The sequence below is a fragment of the Pleurodeles waltl genome, chromosome 3_1 (assembly GCF_031143425.1).
Source record: "Pleurodeles waltl isolate 20211129_DDA chromosome 3_1, aPleWal1.hap1.20221129, whole genome shotgun sequence".
NCBI classification, from domain to species: Eukaryota; Metazoa; Chordata; class Amphibia; order Caudata; family Salamandridae; genus Pleurodeles; species Pleurodeles waltl.
Window position 1 is genome coordinate 1,534,683,200 of NC_090440.1, and position 17,641 is coordinate 1,534,700,840.

Below are 17,641 nucleotides of genomic sequence, written 5' to 3' on the forward strand. Positions count from 1 at the left end.
CATGTGCAGGGCCACTATGTTGGCAACACATTTATATAACTCAACTGGTAAGCTGTTAGGGCCAGTTGCCTTGCCCAATTGTAACCCCAACAATGGCTTCTCATATTTCCTCCACTGTCAGATCCTGATCCAATGCTGCTCTATCCTCTGCCGATAAAACCTGAAGTTGAATGTCTCCCAATAGTTCCCCACACTCCCTTTCCGTGTGTACCGTCTTGGAGGCATAGATCTGCTCATAATATGAGGCGAATATCTCCGCTATTTCTGGGCCAGTATGAGGCTCTTTTCTACCTTACCCCACAGTTCTGCCACCCAGTTGTGACCCATATCCCTCCTCTCTGGCCACACTATCATTTTGCCAGCCTTATCACTTTTAGGCCTGACAGCCTTAGGGTGGTCACCCCCAACTTTTTGCCTGCCTCCCTCTACTTTTTGGATACTGTTTTTGCTGGTTTTAAGACTGCGCACTTTACCACTGCTAACCAGTGCTAAAGTGCAAATGCTCTCTCCCTTTAAACATGATGACATTGGATCATACCGAATTCGAGTATTTAATTTAATTATAAGCCCCTAGTAAAGTGCACTATATGTGGGCCTGTAGATTAAATGCAACTAGTGGACCTGCAGCACTGATTGTGCCACCCACTTAAGTAGCGCTTTAACCATGTCTCAGGCCTGCCATTGCAAGGCCTGTGTGTGAGGTTTAACTGCCAATGCTACTTGCCATTTAAAAGTACTTGCCAAGCCTAAAACTCCCCTTTTTCTACTTGTATCTCACCCCTACGTTATGCCCTAGGTAACCCATAGGGCAGGGTTCTGTCTAGGCAAAAGGCAGGACATGTACCTGTGTAGTTTACATGTCCTGGTAGTGTAAAACTCCTAAATGTGTTTTTGCCCTGCTGTGAGGCCTGCTCCTTTCATAGTCTAACATTGGGGCTACCCTCATATATTGTTTGAGTGGTAACTGCTGATCTGAAAGTAGTAGGAAGGTCATATTTAGTACAGCCAGAATGGTAATACAAAATCCTGCTGACTGGTGAAGTTGGATTTAATATCATTATCTTAGAAATGCCACTTTTAGAAAGTGAGCATTCGTCTGCACTTAAATCCTTCTATGCCTTACAATCCACATCTTTCTGGGTGCAGTTGACAGCTCCCTTGTGCATTCACTCAGACAAACCCCAAACACAGGATGCTCAGCCTCACTTGCATACATCTGGATTTTGAATGGGTCTTCCTGGGCTGGGAGGGTGGAGGGCCTGCCATTTAAATGTCAAAGGATAGTAGCCTGCCCTCCCACAAATGACTACCACACACCCTACTGTGACCCTGCAGACAGGATTGAACTGAAAGGCGACCGTGTGCACTTCTAAGCCACTTTTTGAATTCTCCCCCACTTCAAAGGGACATTTGGGTATTTAAACAGGGCCTCTGCCCCTACCAACTCAGACACTTCCTGGAGAAGAGAACCTGAACCAGAACCTGCAACCTGCCAAGAAGAACTGCCTGGCTGCCCAAAGGACTCACCTGACTGCTTTCTGTGAAGGACCGCTGCCTTGCTTTTGCCCTGCTGCTTTGCTGCTCTCTGGCTGAGCTGAGAAGTGCTCTCCAAGGGCTTGGATGGAGCTTGCCTCCTGTTCCCTGAAGTCTCAGGAACAAAAGGACTTCATCCCTGCAAGAAGGACTCTTTGTGCGGTGAAAATCAACACACAGCCTGCCGGAAACGACGCACAGCATGCATCGTGGTGAAAAATTCACCACACGCCAAACCGGAACGACGCAGCCCGACTTTGCAATGAGGAGATTGATGCAGTGCCTGCGTAGCAACCGGAAATTTTACTCACGGCCTACTGAATTGACGCACAGCCGAGCCAGTACAACGTAGCCCGACTTCCAGAGTGGAATCGACGCAGCTCCTGCCGTGCGGTAGAAATTTCCACGCAATGCCCACTTAATTGACACAGCCCCTGTGACTTCATCCTGTCAGCGCCCGATATCGACGCATCGTCCCTGGGGCGACCAAAAACCCCACAACCCAAAGATGATCCGCGACTGAGCGCTGGAAATCGGCGCAAAGCCGTCCTTGCATGAAAACTAAATGACACATCGCCGTGTGCGGCCTGAGAACTCAACGCACACCTCCCTGTTTTCCACGCATCTCCTCCTCTGCGGTTCTTTGTGGAGATTTTGAGCTCAAACCAGGTACTTTGTGCTTGAAATAGACATTGATTGCTTTTAAAAGACTAAAGACACTTTATATCATTTTTACAGTGATAATTTCAATAAATACTTATTGCATCTTAATCGTGTTACTTGCATCTTATCAGATAAATATTATATATTTTTCTAAACACTGTGTGGTGTATTTTTGTGGTGTTCTGCTGTGTTATTGCATGATTTACAAATACTTCACACATTGCCTTCTAAGTTAAGCCTGACTGCTTAGTGCCAAGCTACCAGAGAGTGTGCACAGGATAATTTGGATTGTGTGTGACTTACCCTGACTAGAGGGAGGGTCCTTAGCTGGTCAGGGGGTAACCTGACTTCCAAACAAAGACCCCATTTCTAACATTGGTGATATGACTTGTGCAGTGACATACAGTAGCTAAGTGTTCACTACCTACAGACAGTTGAAGGTCAACTTGATTTTTCTATCTTTTTCTGCAATTTTGTTTTCTACCTGACATTTTTTAACTAAAATCCTCATTCAACATGTCTGTGGCTGGGTCTCAAGCAGGAGATGAAGATTGTGATCTGGCCATGCTGGAGACCTACACTGTTAAACAGTTGAAGGGATTCTACAAGGATATGGGAGTATCTACTGAAAAGGCCTCCAGAAAGGAGGAATTTCAAATGGCGCTGAGGTCCTAGGCAGAAGCCCATTCTGATGAAAATGTTGAGGATTAGAGTCCAGAGGAGAACCCCCAGAGGATTTTTTGCCATCATTAGAGGAGGTTACCACTGTAATTGTGACCCCTGCCAAACCAGGGAGCAGTGTCTCTGATCAGGGCCTGACCACAGTGGAAAGGAGAGAGGAGAGAGAATTCCAATTACAAATTGCAAGGTTAAAAATTTAAGCTCAACAGGAGGAGAGGAGGGCAGAAAGAGAAGCAAAAGCAGCTGCGAGAGCCTGGGCTAAAATTAAACTTTTGTTGGCTGATGAACTGAATCTCAAGGAGCTGGAGATCAAGGCAAGACAGTCTGAGTCCAGCAATGATGGTGGCAGCATACATGCAGGACCCTTTGAGGAGAAAAAGCCTTGTATACCCAAGAATGTGGTGCCAAGTTATGTGGTGGGAGATGACATTGATAAGTGGTTGGCTGCCTATGAAGTTGCACTAAGGGCTCATGGGACCTCTGAGGAGCAATGGGGGACAGCCTTGTGGTTTTATGTACCAGTAGTAGGGAGGGACACACTCCTTACACTAGATCCACATGATCAGAATGTCTATGCGCCCATGAAAGCCGCTTTACTGGCCAAATTTGGGCTGACCCCTAAAAAATACCGTTAGAGATTTAGGGACAGCACCAAACTTTCCACACAGACTTGGGTAGACCGTTTTGATTTTTCCAATAAGGCACTGAATGGATGGGTGTGGGGCAGCAAAGTAAATGATTACAAAGGATTATATGATTTGATTCTGAGAGAGCACATGCTCAGGATTTGTTTTACAGAGTTGCACCAGTACTTAGTAGACAGTAAGCTGACTGATCCTAGAAAGCTTGCTGAGGAGGCAGACCTCTGAGTTAGCACCAGAGTGTCCAAAAAGGTATCTGGGGGGACACCAACAAAGTTGGTCAGGGTTCCCAACAGAAGAAAGAGGGGGGAGAAAAACTTAAACATAAGGAACTCTCAAAAGGCCCCCAAAACAATTCCCAAGGGTGGGGGTTAACCATTCCTCATCTAAATTTGGGAAGAAGCCAGGGTACTTCGATAGGAAGATAGGGAAGTTCAGCCCCAAATGCTTAGAGTGCTACCAGCATGAATACTCTAAGGGCGACTCCCAGTGTTCCAAGAGAGCACAGCCCACCACTAGAGGGCATACACCTGGGTTGGCTAGTGTAGCACTCGGGGGGAGACTGTCCCAGTTAGCTTTGGGGGGCAGATAGAGGTGTCCCTAGTATCCCTGGAAGATAATGAGATGGTACCAAAAGCCCACATGCCTGCCAATACTTCCAAGTATAGGCAGTGGGTCACCATTGATGGGTAAAGGGAGGAGGCTCTGCATGACACAGGAGCCAGTATGATTACTGTCAAGAGTCAGCTGGTGTCAGTAGAGCAGATAGTCCCTAATACATTCCACCAGGTCATAGCCTCTGACAATCGCGAGAGTCACCTACCGGTGCCTCTGGTTCACTTTGAGTGTGGGTCTCTTGTACTCTAAAAGTAGCTGTGAGTCCTGCCATGCCTGTAGATTGTCTGTTAGGCAATGATCTTGAGCATACTGCCTGGAAAGAGGTAGAGCTCAGATCCCACCTGGAGATGTTAGGTTTGCCTGAGTGGGTATGCATGACCACAAGATCCATGGCTGCCCGGGAAGGGAGTCAAGGGTGTCTGGAGCCAGGAACAATGGCCCAGGCAGCTTCACAGAGGAAGGGCAAGAGGTGCGGGAAACCCGACTCAGATTTTCACACAGTGGTGGACGGGATCCCAGAAGAGGAGGCACCTGAGCTAACTGGAAAGGATATTGCTGACCTGGCCAACCTGCCTGAACTTGCTGGCTGGCAAATAGAGGGTGGGCCAACTAAGGAAGAATTCTGCAAGGTGCAGAGAGGATGCCCCACCCTTGAGGGTCTGAGGCAACAGGCCGCAGCCCAAGCAGCAGGTGGAGCTCTGGTGATCACCATATCTACTTAGAGAATGATTTCCTTTATAGTGAGCTTAAGGCTCTGTCCTTTGGGGTAGCACATGTGCTGGTGGTTCCCCAGTGTTACCGGGCCTTCCTACTGGGCCTGGCTCATGACATCCCCCTGGCAGGACATTTGGGCCAAGACAAGATCTTTGCCAGGCTTGTCACCCACTTCCATTGGCCTAGAATGCGGGTAGCCTCAGATAGCTTCTGCAGGGCCTGCCCCACCTGCCAGGCTAGTGGGAAGACATGGAAAAGGCTTACGTCTCCCTTGATCCCACTGAACATCATTGGCACCCCATTTGAAAGGGTGGGCATCAACTTCATTGGTCCCTTGGACCCCAAAACTGCCTTAGGCAACATGTTTATCCTGGTTTTAGTGGACCATGCCACCCGCTACCCAGAGGCAATCCCTCTGAGAACAGTGACTGCACCGGTGGTGACCAGAGTCCTGATGGGAATATTTATCTGTGTGGGGTTCCCTAAGGAAGTTGTGTCTGATAGAGGCACAAACTTCATTTCTACATACATGAAGTCCATGTGGAATGAGTGTGGGGTAACCTACCGGTTTACTACCCCTTACCATCCTCAATCCAATGAGCTTGTTGAGAGATTCAACAAGACCCTAAAAGGCATGATCACTGGCCTATCTGAGGCCTTGAGGCGTAAGTGGGAAGTCCTCTTACCATGCCTTCTTTTTGCTTATAGGGAGGTGCACCAGAAAGGGGTGGGGTTCAGACCCTTTCAGCTTCTCTATGGTCACCCTGTCAGGGGAACACTAAGCATAGTGAAAGAGGGCAGGGAAAAAGCTCCCAAGACACCTCCCCAGGATGTGATCAGTTATATGCTGGCCCTCTGCAACCAAACACAACACTTCTGGAAGCAGGCCAAAAGTAACCTTGAGGCCAGTCAGGAGGTGATGAAGGAGTGGTATGATCAGAAGGCCACTTTGGTTGAATTCTCACCTGGAGCCAACATTTGGGTAATGGAGCCAGTGGAGCCTAGAGCTCTCCTGGACTGCTAGACTGGCCCATTTGAGATCAAAGAGCAGAAGGGGGATGCCCCTTACCTCGTATACCTCAAGACCCCTAGACAGTCCCTAAGGGTTCTCCATAAAACCAACTCAAGCCTCATTTTGAGAGGTCTGAGGTCAGTATTCTCCTTGTGACAGATGAGGACATGGAATAGGAGAGTGAGCCTCTCCCCTACCTCCTCTCTGCCAAAGAAGGTGATGGGACCCCACCAATCTAGGGGGTCAATCTCTCTGACCCCCTAACTCTAGATCAGAGAGGAGACTGCTACAAGTTATTGGAGCAGTTCTCTTCCCTGTTTTCCTTTACTCCTGGACTCACCTACTTGGGTGTCCATGATATTGACATGGGAGACAGTCCCCCTGTGCAGCCACTCCAGGCCAAGACTTGAAATTATCAAGGTCTTGCAACCACCTAGAACACAGACAGAGGTGAGAGCCTTCTTAGGCCTCACTGGATACTACTGTAGATTTGTCAAGGGCTATGGAACCATTGTGTCACCCTTGACAGAACTTACTTCCAAAAAGGAATCTAGGTTGGTGAATTGGACAGAGGCTTGTCAGAAAGCCTTTGACTCCCTGAAGGAAGCCATGTGCACGGCACCCATGCTCAAGGCCCCTGACTACTCTCAGGACTTTATTGTGCAGACAGACGCTTCAGAGCATGGCATAGGGGCTCTTTTAGCACAGCTAAATGAGGATGGCCTAGACCAACCAGTAGTCTTTATTAGCAGATAACTTTAACCCCAGGAACAGAGGTGGAGTGCCATTGAGAGAGAAGCATTTGCTGTGGCCTGGGCACTAAAGAAGCTGAGACTATGCTTGTTTGGGACTCACTTACTGGTTCAGACAGACCACAGGCCCCTCAGATGGCTCATTCAGATGAGGGGTGAGAATCATAAACTCTTGAGGTGGTCCATTTGCCTACAGGGGATGGACTTTACGGTGGAGCATGGCCCTGGGATTAACCATGCCAATGCTGATGGCCTCTCCAGATACTTCCGCCTTAGCGATGAGAGCTCCCAGGATGTTGGGTAGGAGCCCCCACTTTCAGCTGGGGGGACACAAGTAAGACCTGACAGCCTCAGTGTGGTCACCCCTAACTTTTTGCCGGCCTTCCTCCACTTTTTGGATACTGTTTTGCTGGTTTTAAGACTATGCGTACTTTACCACTGCTAACCAGTGCTAAAGTGAATATGCTCTATCCCTTTAAACAGGATGACATTGGATCATACCCAATTGGATTATTTAATTTACGTAAAAGTCCCTAGTAAAGTGCACTATATGTGCCCAGGGCCTGTAGATTAAATGCTCCAAGTGGGCCTGCAGCACTGATTATGCCACCCACTTAAGTAGCCCTTTAACCATGTCTCAGGCCTGCCATTGCAAGGCCTGTGTGTGCAGTTTCACTGCCAATTCGACTTGGCATTTAAAAGTACTTGCCAAGCCTAAAACTCCCCTTTTTCTACTTATAAGTCACCCCTAAGTTATGCCCTAGGTAACCCATAGGGCAGGATGCTGAGTAGGCAAAAGGCAGGACATGTACCTGTGTATTTTACATGTCCTGGTAGTGTAAAACTTCTAAATTCGTTTTTGCACTGCTGTGAGGCCTGCTCCTTTTACAATGAGGAGATCAACGCAGCGCCAGCACAACAACTGGAAATTCGATGCACTACCCACTGCATCGTCGCACAGCTGAGTTGGTATGACGCAGCCCGACTTCCAGAGAGGAATCGACGCAGCGCTTGCCATGCAATAGAACTTTCCACTCAACGCCCACCGGATCAATGCAGCCCCTGTGACTTTGTCCTGTCAATGCCGGAAATCCATGCATCATCCCCGTGGCATCCGAAAACCCCGCTACCCGAAGAGGATCCACGACCGAGCACCGGAAATCAACGCAAAGCCGTCCCTGCGTGAAAACTAAAGCCCTCATTACAACCCTGGCGTCGGTGATAAAGCGGCGGTAATACTGGCAACAGGCCGGCGGTAAAAAAAATGGGATCACAACCATGGCGGAAACCGCCAACACAGACAGCCACTTTAACACACCAACCGCCATGGCGGTAGCAACAAACACCACTGCAGTAACAGCCAACAGACAGGCGGAAGACAATGTACCGCCCACTCTATTACAAGGCACCAATCTGCCATCTTTTCTGGGGAGGTACCAACAACATCAAAAGCATGGCAGAAACATTACTCTGAAGGGGAACCACTCACTTTTCGACACTCAATGAAGAACCAGGACGCCATAGAGCCCAAACTACAGGTCCTGCCTATGCTGGTGTATCTGCTAATACACTAGGAATATCAAAGAAGGCGCGGCGACGACCACAGTGAGTACTGCACCTAGCACACAGGGGAGGGGGGGAGGAAAAAGAGAGTGACACACACACGCAACACCCCCACCCCCACCCTCACCCACAACACCATACATACAAAAACATGCAGCAACATTACATTTACACTCGGCAACCCCCTGAAAGAACGCAAGGACAAAAGGAAATGAGTGAAATAAGTGATATTTAGAAATATGCAGATAAAGTTAACAATTGTAAACAACAGTATATACAAATATTTACAATATGTACTGAAGGTCGTACACTGTCCTTTGCAAATGTCCGTGGCCCAGTGGGCCAAAAAAACATGGGCAAAGCCCACACTTGACTCCTGCCTCAAAACAGAGAGAACACTACATGGGCATCAGGTCGAAAACACACAGGCACCTTAGGGGGAAGGGGAGGGGGGGGCACCTCAGCCGGAAGATGGTACTACGCCACTGCTCCTGGAGGGGGCACCATGCCCACAGCGATGTTCTGGGGAGTGCAGAGCCACCGTCTCTCAAGTGGGTGGTTTGCCCACTGCTTGGTCCTGGGGAGTGGAAAGCCACAGTCTCTCAAGTCGGTGCTCTGCCCACTGCTTTGTCCTGGGGAGTGCAAAGCCACAGTCTCTCAAGTGGGTGGTTTGCCCACTGGTTGGTCCTGGGGAGTGCAAAGCTACAGTCTCTCAAGTCTCTCAAGTGGGTGGTTTGCCCACTGCGTGGTCCTGGGGAGTGCAAAGCCACAGTCTCTCAAGTCTCTTAAGTGGGTGGTTTGCCCACTGCTTGGTCCTGGGGAGTGCAAAGCCACAGTCTCTCAAGTCTCTCAAGTGGGTGGTTTGCCCACTGCTTGGTCCTGGGGAGTGCAAAGCCACAGTCTCTCAAGTGGGTGACATGTTCCACTGGTTCTGGAGGCTTTGTGGCCAATCTGCTTCATCCTGCCACGGATAGTGATGTGGATGCATTTCTCCACTGGTTCTGGAGGGGGCCTTGTGCCCAGTCTGCTTCTTCCTGCCAATGATAGGGTGAGTGGATGCATAGCTCCACTGGTTCTGGAGGGGGCCTTTTGCCCAGTGATGCTGCACCTGGGGTGTGGCAGTTCCTATTCCCTCATCTGGGTGTCTGAGGCACAAGATGTGCAGAGAACATGATACTCCATGGAGGCAGAGCCAGACTCCATTCTGCAGCGATTTAAGCTGCAAACTGCTGGTAGTGCCGCTGCTGGTGATTCAAGTGGTGGGTGGGGGTTCACGCCGTCTCCTGCAGCCTCGGACGGCTGCCCACTGGGGATGCTGGTGTTGACAGATGTAGTGGCACCGGCTGGGCATGTGGCGGTGCATATGGCACTGCAGGTGGTGGTGCCTGCGACGGTGTCTGCGGTGGAGATGCTGCCAGTGCTGGCCTTGGTGCAGGTGCTGGTAGTAGTGGTGGGAGACACGAGGCCGTCTCCTGCAGCCTTGGACAGCTGCCCACTGGGGATGATGCTGCTGACTGTTGTTGTGGCAGCGGCGGTGCAGGTGGCGGTGGCTGCAGCGCTGCCTTCTGCGGTATAGGTTGCTGGGCTGTCAGGACTAATAGTGGGCACCTGGAGGCTCCGAGGCCTGAAGTGCCTTGCCTTGGGTTTTCATGACCTTCCCCACCTTAGCAGACGCTGACTTGCCTTGGGTTTTCTTGCCCTTCCCCACTTTGGCAGACGCTGCTGGGACCTTGGCACTGGCAGATGCAGTTTTGGAGGAGGCCTTGCTGGGAGGGTCGTGCTTCTTGGCCGTGCTGCATGCTGGCCCCTTCTTCACATTGGCAGGCGGTCGACTCGGTTGGTCCTTTGCATTGGTTGGTGGCACACTGCCAGCCCTGACGGGTGCCCCCTTTGATCCCCTGGGACTTGCAGCTACCACAGCGGATGCCAAGTTGGTGGCTGAGGTGCTTGCCTGGGATCTTGACACCCTGGCCCTAAGGGAAGGATGGAGGGGAGGCATAGGGAAGAGGGCAATGTTAGCCAGAAAAATATTTTTTGACACATTGGGACAGGAAGATGGAGGGGGTTTAGGAGTGGATGAAGACGGAGTGGTGGTAGGAGATGTACGTCTGCTGAGTTTGAGTGAAGGTGCATGGGCTGGATGCTGTCATGAGGAGGATGGCTGTTGGGTGTCTGAGTGCTTGCGTTTGTGTACTTTGGGAGGAGGGCTCACAGACACACTGGGAGAGGACACAGGGGACATGTGCATGGTTATGGTGGTGGTGACTGCCTGTGAGGGGTGTGTAGTGATGGACGTGCTAGTGGTGGAGGTAGTGGATGATGATGTAATGCATGCAGGTGTGAGTGGAGACACTACTGGGAGGGAGGTGAACGAAGAGGAGGAGGGGGACACAGTGGAGGCAGTGGATGTTGGTATGTTTGCATGGGTATGGTGCTTGTGTGAGTGCCTGTGAGATGATGTGTGGTCCTTATTTTTTCCTGAGCCACTTTTGTGTTTTGATTTGTGTGAATGCTTGTCTAAAGGTGTGCTTGGGATAGGGTGAGGTAGAGGGGATTGGGTCCGGAAGTTGGAGGGGGAAGGCTGGACACAAGGACAATGGCTGCCACCAGTGCTGAGACCAGAGCCTGAAATGCTCTCTGTTGGGCCGCCACGCCAGAATGAATGCCCTCCAGGTATGCATTTGTTTGTTGCAAATGCCTCTTGACACCCTGGATGGCATTCAGAATGGTTGACTGCCCAACAGTGAGGGATCTGAGGAGGTCAATAGTCTCCTCACTGAGGGCAGCAGGGCTGACTGGGACTGGGCCTGAGGTGCCTGAGGCGAAGGAGATGCCCACCCTCCTTGGTGAGTGGGCACGGGAAACACGCTGGGGGGCTGCTGGGAGGGCGGTGCTGGTAGGGGGGTGGTGGCTGTACCTGTTGTTGGGGTGGGCACAGAGGTGTCTACCACCGCCAGGGAGCTTCCATCGGAGTAGGAATCACTGTCACTGGTCTCCCCTCCTGTTGCAGTCGTGGAGATCCCCTTGCCCTCCGTCCCACTGGTGCCTTCACCCTCGGCCCATATGGGAGACAGCTACCTCTGTCGCCTTTGCCTCTACTCCTTCGCCAGATGATGCTAATGCACACAAGGACAGGGTGACAAAACAAAAAGGGGCGGGAGACAGAGGATAAACTTGGTCAATGCCTGCAACACCACTACCGTTGGCGTACACAATACACAGGGAGCAGCCCTATGCACTAGGCCATGCCCAACCAGTCACTAAGATAGTCACCAGCCCATGGGGTACAATGCCTAACGCAGCATCTGCACATCTTACACCCACAGGACCCTGCCCAGTAGTAGTTGGCCACTTGTACCATTAGAGTAGGAGTGCTTTAGAGCCTGCACACAAGGGACCTACCCTGCCATGATCACCCTGGCCTAGGGACACCCAACGTGCCCATGCCCCAACCTGCTAGCTCCTAAAGCGTGCAAAGTCAGCTTTCAGAATATGTACTCTCCCTCTTGTGGCTGCTGTGATGCCCTCAAAGCACCCATCCAACTCTGGATAGGCCACCGCCAGGATGCGGAACATCAGGGGGGTCATGGTGCGACGGGCACCCCTTCCACATTGGGAGGCCAGCCCCAGCTGGGCCTCTCCCGTTTTTGTGGTCCCGCAGCGCAGATCCTCCCATCTCTTGCGGCAGTGGGTTCGCTCCCTGTGATAGACCCCCAGGGCCCGCACCTCCTTGGCGATGGCACGCCAAATACCCTTTTTCTGTTGGCCACTGACCTAGAGGGAAAAGACAGCGGTAAAGGAAATTACTCACCCATCCGGACCGTCATACTGATTGCCCACCAGTTCCCACCCATGCCCTGACGCACATACACTGACCACATCTCATGCAGCACTCGGGCCAGGATGCCTTAGCACACCCCAACATGAGGCTTACATCCACACCACTGCAAAAATGCATTGCCCACACATCATGCTTACAGTGTGCTCACCTGTTTGTCTGGAGGACCGTAGAGTAACATGTACTGGGGTAGGATCCCATCCACCAGTTTCTCCAACTACTTCTCAGTGAAGGCAGGGGCCCTTTCCCGCGACACTCTAGCCAATAGCTAGAAAATGGCAGTGACAACCGCGGCAGTGCGTACCGTCAACGCCGGCATACATCGCCATTGGCTCCTGGGATCCATAGGGCCCAATGATAACCAATGCGAAGTTGCACGGCGGTCATCGACCTCCTAACGCGACGCAGCACAACATCAGAATACTTACCTCATTTCCCCTGGTCCCGCCTCACAGGTGAGGCAGCCACCATTTCAGGGGGGCACATGGCATGGCACCTAACTGCGTCACAGCAGACATTGGTACATCAACTGACTCTCGACTTCACACACTGCTTCTGTGACGTAAAACAACAACTGTGCCATCTATGTGGAAATATGACCTTCTGCTCACCGTTCTCCTCCCTAGGCTAAAACCGCTGAGGCAGATGACGAGATGGCGGCATCCTCCGGTTTACAGACCACTGGTGGACCTGTCGACAATGGAGGACAGACACACTATTATCACATACAGACTTGATGGTGCCGCAATCCAAGAACTGTGTGCCCAGTTAGAGCCAGACCTGATGTCAGCTATCCATCAGTCCACAGGAATACCCCCTCTAGTGCAGGTTATGTCAGTGCTCCATTTCCTGGCAAGTGGTTCCTTTCAAACTACACTGGCCATGGCATCAGGAATGTCTCAGCCAATGTCCTCCAACATGTTGACCAGAGTGTTGTCTGCCGTGCTGAAGCTCATGCGCAGCTACATCATTTTCCCCCAGATGGATGATTTGCCCACAGTGAAAGCTGACTTTTATGCCATGGGACATATCCCCAACGTCATTGGTACCATTGATGGTACACATGTGGCATTTGCCCCCCGAAGAAATGAACAGGTTTACTCGATGAATATGCAAATGGTGTGTTTGGCGGACCAGTACATCTCCCATGGGAATGGAAAATATCCTAGCTCTGTGCATGACACCTATATCTTGAGGAATAGCAGCATCCCTTATGTGATGGGGCAACTTCAGAGGCACCAAATGTGTGGCTAATAGGTGAGCCCAAGGTCCCCACACAGTATAAGTTGGGGTCTGAGTATTGGGTTGTCCCTAGGGGTTAGTGTGTGTCTAACAGTAGTCCCTCGATATTTGCAGGTGACTCTGGTTACCCCAACCTCTCATGGCTACTGACCCCAGTGGGGAATCCCAGGACAAGGGTAGAGGAACGTTACAATGAGGCACCTGGGCCTACAAGGAGGAATATTGAGAGAACCTTCAGCCACCTGAAGGCCAGGTTCCAGTGCCTCCATCTGACTGGTGGCTCCCTGCACTACTCACCCAAGAAGGTGTGCCAGAACATCTTGGCATGCTGTATGTTGCACAACCTGGCCTTGAGACACCAGGTGCCTTTTCTGCAGGAGGAGGAGCCTGGAGGTAGTCTTGTGGCAGCGGTGGAGCTTGTGGACAGTGAGGAAGAGGAGGCAGATGAAGAAGATGTGGACAACAGAACAAACATTATACAGCAGTACTTCCAGTGACACACAGGTAAGATTACTGTAACTCAACTTTGCATTACAGTAATCCTTTGGACATTGTACATGGCAGGCTCTTACCCTCTGTCTATGGACACTGACTGTTCCGTTTGGATTCTTTATTTTCATATCTGTGTACCCCCTTCTGGCTCTTTCTATATGTACTGCTGCCCATCAAAGGTCATCATGTAGTATATTTCACTGAACATATACGTTGCCATGCTTTTATAATGTAGTAATAATAAATTTTTCTAATCATTTCACTGACTCCAGTATGGTTTATGTTTCAAGGGTGTTTATTTTTGTGAAAATAAGTATGGGGCTAAGTGCAACGGGCTGGGGTGATGGAGGAAAAATGTCCAGTTAAAGTCCAGTCTATTGGTATCACAGGTGCATTGTCCAATGGGGCATAGGAAGGGGAGCAATGGCAGTTCAAGGTGGACAGGGTGACATAGTGGGACAGAAGGGTGACAATCAGGAGAGTCTTATTTCCTGGTGGGGGTCTTGGCAATGTACTCTGTCTTCTGCCAGGATTGCAGGGACCATTTGCGGGGTGGTTCTCCTTCTGCAGGGGGTGGGGTGCTGGTGGCCTGTTGGTCCTGTGGCTGGGCCTCCTGTCCACTAGCGTCAGTAGAGGTGGAAAGCTGTTCCTCGGTTTGTCTAATGTCAGGGGCCCTTTGTGGTGTTTATTTTAGTTAGGTCCTCCCTGATCCCCAGGTACTGTCCCTCCTGGAGCCGCTGGGTCTCCTGTAACTTGGCCAGTACCTGGCCCATAGTCTCCTGGGAATGGTGGTACGCTCCCATGATGTTTGAGAGTGCCTCGTGGAGGGTCGGTTCCCTGGGCCCCTCCTCCCCCTGTCGCACAGCAGTCCTCCCAGCTTCCCTGTTGTCCTGTGCCTCTGTCCCCTGAACCGTGTGCCCACTGCCGCTGACCCCAGGTCCCTGATCGTCCTTGGTTTGTGGGGGTTCCTTGGGGTCCCTGTTGTGGTGGACACACTGCTGATTGACATGCCCTGGGAACAGAGGTATGGGCCCGCTGGGTGGGTGCTGTGGTGGTGTTTCCTGAGAGGAGAGGCACTGTGATGGTTTGGGGATGTGGCAGGGTAACCGACTGTCCAGAGGTCCCTGATGGGCCAGGTTGGTCATCGTGATCCATGCATGCAGAGCTGCTGTCATCACTGTGGGCCTATTCTGGGGGGGCTGGATGTAGCTGGCACCTCCTCTCTGGTGACGTTGGGTAGGGGTCCTGTTGGGATGCAAAAGCATTGTTAATGTATCTGCGTGTGTCATCTTGTGCATGGGTGTGTTTCCCTGTATGATTGAGCTTTCCCTGTCGGCTTGGCCTTGTGTGAGTGGTGATTTTGTGGGCTGGGTGAGTCTCTCTATTGGGCATGCTGGGGTGATGGGTGCCCATACAGGTCTGTGATGGGGTTCCATGCATTGTTGTTGCATGCAGGGCTTGGTATTGGGATGGGTGGGTTGTGATAGTGGGATATATGTGAGTTGGTGGAGTGTTGGGAGAGAGGGTAAGGGTGGGGGTATGTGATGGCATGCAGGTAGGGTGGGGGATATAGTAACAGAGTTTTGCCTTACCAGAGTCCAGTCCTCCTGCTACTCCTGCGAGGCCCTCAGGATGCATGATTGCCAAGACTTGCTCCTCCCATGTTGTAAGTTGTAGGGGAGGAGGTGGGGGTCCACTGCCAGTATTCTGTACAGCAATCTGGTGTCTAGAAACCATGGAACGCACCTTCCCCCGTAGGTTGTTCCACCTCTTCTTGATGTCATCCCTTGTTCTTGGGTGCTGTCCCACAGCGTTGACCCTGTCCACGATTCTCCTCCCTAGCTCCATCTTCCTAGCAATGGACATCTGCTGCACCTGTGATCCGAATAGCAGTGGCTCCACCCGGATGATTTCTTCCACCATGACCCTAAGCTCTTCCTCAGAAAACCAGGGGTGTCTTTTGGGTGCCATGGATGTGGTGTGAGTGATATGTGTGAGGATGTGTGAGGTGATGTGTGGTGTGATGTGTTGGGGTGAATACTGTGCTGTGCGTCTATGGTGTATGGGTGATGGTGTTCTGTGCCTCTGATTGAGTGGGTGCTCTTTGCTTGTCTCTGTGTGCTTGGTCTCTTTTTTCTCATTGTAAGGGGTTGTGGTTAATGTGGGTGTGTGTTTTATAGTGGTGTGGGTGTGGTGTGTGTATGTGTAGTTAGAATTGTCCAATGTGGTGTGGTTTTGTAAGTGTGTGTGCATTTTGAGCGCGGCGGTGTGCACCGCCAATAGTTTACCGTGGTTGAAAGACTGCTGCGTTGATTCGTGGGTCGTGATAAAGTGGGTGTATTTCTGTTGGCATAATGGTGTGGGTTTTGCCATTGCCAGTTTATCACAGACTTTTGGTGTGGCGGACTTGTGTGGGTGTCTGTATTGTGGTGGAATTCTCTGTGTGAGTCATAATACCCATGGCGGATTACTGCTGCGGTCACAGTATGTTGGCGGCCATCGGCACAGCGGTAGGCGGCATTTACTGCCAGGGTTGTAATGAGGGCCTAAATGACGCATCGCTGTGTGCGGTCCGAGAAATCGACGCAGACCTCCCTTTTTTCCACACATCTCTTCCTCTGCGGTTCTTTGTGGAGATTTTGAGGGCAAACCAGGTACTTTGTGCTTGAAAGAGACATTGATTGCTTTTAGAAGACTAAAGAACCTTTATATTATTTTTACAGTAATATTTTCAACATATACTTATTGCATCTTAATCGTTTTGACCTGCATCTTATCAGATACATATTATATATTTTTCTAAACATTGTGGTGTATTTTTGTGGTGTTCTACTGTGTTATTGCATGATTTATTGCACAAATACTTTACACATTGCCTTCTAAGTTAAGCCTGACTGCTCAGTGCCAAGTTACCAGAGGGTGGGCACAGGATAATTTGGATTGTGTGTAACTTACCTTGACTAGAGTGAGGGTCCTTGTTTGGACAGGGGTAACCTGACTGCCAACCAAAGACCCCATTTCTAACAATCACCCACATCATATAGTCGTCTGTGCACTGCCAGAGTTTATTTCCTAGCTGCATTTTCAGCCAAGTCCCTGAGCTCTTGCTGTTTGAGCCGGAGTCAATGACATTGGTCGGCGCTATGTGTCATTGTTTTTTCCCAATCTGCGAACTCTCTCTCTCTATTTTCTTATACTTAAGTCATTTCTCCTTGTTTACTCCCCCAATTTCTGCCTGTGTGTTGCCTCTTAAGACTGTTGTAAATGCTTCGCAGAGGGTTCTCGCTGAGTCTACTGACCCTACATTTTCTTTGAAGTAGTTTTCCGCCCCCTCTATGAGCTTCCACAGTAGTTTGCTATCCTTGAGGTGCCATGTGACTATCCTGGGAGGTAAGGTCTCATCTTTCATGGAACCTGTTAGTCTGACAACCACAGGGGAATGGTCTGAAATGCCCTGTGCCAGGTGTTGTGCATAATGGAATCTACCTGCCTCTGCCCCGTGTGTGAACAGACAATCTAAACGGGATAGGCTGTTATGTGATGCCGAAGGTGTGTATACTGTCGGGCCTGGGGGTTGCGGTCTCTCCACAGGTCTACCAATCCCATGGAGTCTGTGAATGATCTCAGCTGACTCACCGATTCTGCAGATCTAGAACTAGTCTGCCTGTCACATCCTGGGTCCATGGTGTCATTCATGTCACCCCCTAATAGTAAGGTGCCAACTGGCAGTTCCAGCAGTACCGTTCTCAGAGCTGGAAAAGTTTTGTCCTGTAGTCTAGGTGGCACCTAAACTGAGCATATATTTAATGTCTGTTGTTCCAGGTACTAGTCTGAGCCACAAAGTGGCCTAGGGGGTCAGTCCACACCCGGTCTGGAATGTATGAGGTGGAAG